Genomic DNA, 4738 nt, shown 5'->3' on the forward strand with positions numbered 1-4738 from the left:
GTTGTAGTCTCCCACTTTACCTTTATTCTTTTCACCTCCACTTTTTTCACTGCCGTCTCTCTCTCTATCTATCTATCTATCTATCTATCTCTCCCTTTCTTTCTCTCTCTCTCTCTCTCTCTCTCTCTATCTATCTATATATCTCTCTATCAATCTATCTATCTATCTATCTATCTCTCGTTCTTTCTCATTCACTTCTTTCGTTTACATTCATCCTTTTTTTCGTTTTTCTTCTTCCATTTCATTTTTCCCCTCCATACTATTCTCCTCTTCGTCTATTGCCTCCATTTCCATCTCTTGGCTTGTGCTCATCTCCTATTCGTTCTATTTCTTGTCTGCGTCCTTATACCTAGCCCCAATCCCCTATTCTAATAGCCTACGAGCCCCCTGGACATATTCGATACCTTGTCTCGAGTTCTGATTCGAACCTGCATAATCTAGTGGGCGGTTTGTATTTCTCCTTCTCTCTCTGTGTCTTTCTCTTTGTCTTTGTCTTTATATCTACCTCTATCTATCCTTCTTTCTCTCTTTCTGTCTCTCTATCTCTCTTTCTCTGTCTCTGTCTCTGTCTCTGTCTCTGTCTCTGTCTCTGTCTCTGTCTCTGTCTCTGTCTCTGTCTCTGTCTCTGTCTCTCTCTCTCTCTCTCTGTCTCTGTCTCTGTCTCTGTCTGTCTGTCTCTCTCTCTCTCTCTCCCTCCCCTCCCCTCTCCCTCCCTTCCTCCCTCTCCCTCCCTCCCTCCCTCCCTCCCTCTCTCTCTCTCTCTTTCTTTCTTTCTCTTCTCCCGCACATGTCCACACTATTATTCCTGCCGAACCATGTTTTTTTTTTCCCTTTTTACAAATGTTTAAATAAAACTATTACTCTTTTCCCTGAGTTTCCCTGCTTAGGTTTCGTGGTGAATAAGCCAGGTGACAGGTGCGGGATTTTATCTGTCTTTATTCAATGTATGAAGTCCTGCCTAAACATGGATGGGAACTCGTTTTATTTTCTTTTACTTTAATGGCTTTTTTAAGATAGATTGCATCCGTGAAAACAAACCCCTACAAGTATATTATATATATATATATATATATATATATATATATATATATATATATATATATATATATATATATATATATATATATATATATTTTTTTTTTTTTTTTTACTGTAACGGCTTTTTAAGAAAGATTACTTTCGTGAAAACAAAGCCCTACACGTATATTAAAAGTCATCCCTTATTTTACATGATTTAAGACTTTTTACTATCTATTAATATTACTTTAATCTTAATACTGTTCATTTTGATAGTTTATTCATCTCAAACACTTGTTCTTTGATAACTCTGATTCTTTTGTTTTTACAACCTGCCACGTAATAATAACCTTTGCTGATTAATGAAGTCTTAGAGAAGATATTCGCAAAAAACGTACGTATTGTTAGATGATTTTAACTTCTGGGTTTTGTTTTACGAATAAAGTTTACTGCTGAGCTGAGTTCAATTATTGTTTGTGGTGCGCTATTGTTGGTATTTAAATGCTCTTTGTATGTATATTTTCGCCTGTTTTTTTTTTTATCCTTTCAGTTGTTCTCTATTGTTAATCAACATGTATATGATAAAAGTCTGTCTTAAATGATTGTGTAATGTTTCCCCTTAAAAAACAACAACTGTTGCCATAGTAACGTGTTTCCAAAATCATTGTGTAATGTTTCCCCTTAAAAAAAAAACTGTTGCCATAGTGACGTGTTTCTTAAATGATTGTGTAATTTTTCTCCTTAAAAACAACAACTGTTGCCATACTGAATTGTTTCTTAAATTATTATGTAATGTTTCCCCTTAAAAAACAACAACTGTTGCCATACTGAATTGTTTCTTAAATGATTGTGTAATGTTTCCCCTTAAAAAAAAAAACTGTTGCCATAGTGACGTGTTTCTTAAATTATTGTGTAATGTTTCCCCTTAAAAAAAAAGAAAACTGTTGCCATAGTGACGTTTCTTAAGTGATTGTGTAATGTTTCTCCTTTTAAAAAAATGTTGCCATAGTGACGTGTTTCTTAAATTATTGTGTAATGTTTCCCCTTAAAAAAAACTGTTGCCATAGTGACGTGTTTCTTAAATTATTGTGTAATGTTTCCCCTTAAGAAAAAACTGTTGCCATTGTGACGGATTTCGTAAATTATTGTGTTATGTTTCCCCTTAAAAAAAAAAAACTGTTGCCATAGTGACGTGTTTCTTAAATTATTGTGTAATGTTTCCCCTTAAAAAAACTGTTGCCATAGTGACGTGTTTCTTAAATTATTGTGTAATGTTTCCCCTTAAAAAAAACTGTTGCCATAGTGACGTGTTTCTTAAATTATTGTGTAATGTTTCCCCTTAAAAAAATGTGTAATGTTTCCCCTTAAAAAAAACTGTTGCCATAGTGACGTGTTTCTTAAATGATTGTGTAATGTTTCCCCTTAAAAAAAACTGTTGCCATAGTGACGTGTTTCTTAAATGATTGTGTAATGTTTCCCCTTAAAAAAACTGTTGCCATAGTGACGTGTTTCTTAAATTATTGTGTAATGTTTCCCCTTAAAAAAAAAACTGTTGCCATAGTGACGTGTTTCTTAAATGATTGTGTAATGTTTCCCCTTAAAAAAAAACTGTTGCCATACTGACGCGTTTCTTAAATGGCTGTGTAATGCTTCCCCTTAAAAAAACTGTTGCCATAGTGACGTGTTTCTTAAATGATTGTGTAATGTTTCCCCTTAAAAAAACTGTTGCCATAGTGAATTGTTTCTTAAATGATTGTGTAATGTTTCCCCTAAAAAAAAAAAAAAACTGTTGCCATAGTGACGTGTTTCTTAAATTATTGTGTAATGCTTCCCCTTAAAAAAAAAAAGTTGCCATAGTTGTTGCCATAGTGACATGTTCCAGCTGTATGGAATCCGTGTCTGTGCGTCCCCCTGGATTAGCCTTTCACTGTGGCGTCGCTGGATCGGCAAGACAAGATTGTGTCTGAACCGTTTCACAAACCAGGTAGGAATTGCTGGACGTGTTGACCTAGAGGTTACGTCAGGTTTACGGTCAAAGGTTTATTTTGTATTGGGTCAGCCGGAGATGCCGTCGTTTTTAACTGAAACACTCGAACCAGTTTCCCCCACCTCCTTTCCACCTTCTCCTCCGCTTCCATCCTCCACCTCTTTCCTCTTCCACTTCCTCCTCCTCCACTTCCTTCCTCCACTTTCACCCTCCTCCTCCCCACTTCCTCCTCAACTTCCATCCTCCACCTCTTTCCTCTTCCACTTCCTCCTCCTCCACTTCCATCCTCCACTTCCACCCTCCACCCCTCCTCCCCACCTCCTGCACCTCCCCACCTCCTCCTCCACTTCCATCCTCCACCTCTTCCTTCTTCCACTTCCTCTTTCCCAAATGAAGAGAAAAGACGAGAAAAGAGGAGCCAATAAGCCTCGAGAGACCGACAGAGACTGAGCACAAGAGATACGGGAGATTCGCCTTGAGGTCTGATACCGGACCGAGATATGGATGAGAGTGGGGGTATCTGCTCTCTGTCTGTCTGTCTGTCTGTGTTTGTCTCTGTCTCTGTTTGTCTCTATCTCTGCTTTCTCTCTGTCTCTCTCTCTCTCGCTCTCTCTCGCTCTCTCTCTCTCTCTCTCTCTCTCTCTCTCTCTCTCTCTCTCTCTCTCTCTCTCTCTCTCTCTCTCTCTCTCTCTCTCTCTCTCTCTCTCTCTCTCTCTCTCTCTCTGTGAGTCTGTGAGTTTCTGTGTCTACTCTCCCAACATTCCTCCCCCTTCCCCCTTCACCCATAACCCTCCCTCGCCTACTCCCCATCCCCCTCCCCCATCCACCCATCCCTTCCATCAATCCTTCCCTCTCCCCCCACCCCCACAAACCTCCCATCCATCCTCCCCATCCCCTTCACCCACCCTTTCCCTCCACCAACCCTTTCTCCCTCCTTCCTCCCTCCACCCACCCTTTCCCTCCCTCCCTCCCCTCCCCCTTCCCCCCCACCCTATCCCCTCCTCCCCTCCCCTCTCCCCTCCCCCTCTCCCTACCACCCACCCATCCCATCCCCCCTCAATCTCCCACCCTTTCCCTCCCCTCCTCCCTCCTCTCCCCCCTCCCTTCCCACACTTCCTCCCCCCTCCCTCCACCCACCCTTTCAACCTTCCCCCCTCCCCTCCCCGACTTAATTTTCTCTTCCTTACCTTCCTCCAGTTGAAGCGCTTGAGAATGGCCGTCACCGACTTGCTGATCTGTGTGTCGGGCGGTCGGGTCCTGGCGAAGGTCTGGAAGTTGACCTTATCCGACGTTTCGGGATGCGTGCAAAACTGCGAGAAGAAGAAGAGAAAGAAGAAGAAAAGGTGAATTAGAAAGGCATAAAAAAAAAGGTTCTGAGGAAAGAGGCTACAGGTGCTTCTTCTTCTCATTCCTGTGTTGACTCAGGTGTATGTAGGTTTGTTTGTTTTTATGTGTTTGTATGTGTGTGTGCTTGTATGTGTGTGTCTGTGTGTGTTTGTATGTGTGTGTGTTTGTGTGTGTGTGTGTGTGCGTGTGTGTATGTGTGTGTGTGTGTGTGTGTGTGTGTGTGTGTGTGTGTGCTTGTATGTGTGTGTGTGTGTGTGTGTATGCACGTGAATGCGTTAAAAATCTTCCATGCATATGTTTTACATGTATACATATATAGCTTCCATAGATGCACTGTAAGTATGTATATGTATATTCTCTTTAAATAAATTTAATACACATAAACCC

The 4738-nt window shown here is 40.9% G+C and overlaps 1 protein-coding gene across 1 annotated transcript in view; it reads right to left on the reverse strand.

Moving 5' to 3' along the window:
- Window positions 1-4365, reverse strand: part of LOC113811445 (guanylate cyclase 32E-like) — a 95127-nt gene extending 90762 nt beyond the window's left edge. The window contains exon 1 of the mRNA XM_070127264.1: window positions 4192-4365. The gene's annotated coding sequence lies outside the window, so the exon portion shown is untranslated. The remainder of the gene's footprint in view (window positions 1-4191) is intronic.
- Window positions 4366-4738: the final 373 nt, after the last annotated feature.

Source organism: Penaeus vannamei, chromosome 11, assembly GCF_042767895.1.
Source record: "Penaeus vannamei isolate JL-2024 chromosome 11, ASM4276789v1, whole genome shotgun sequence".
Lineage (NCBI taxonomy): Eukaryota > Metazoa > Arthropoda > Malacostraca > Decapoda > Penaeidae > Penaeus > Penaeus vannamei.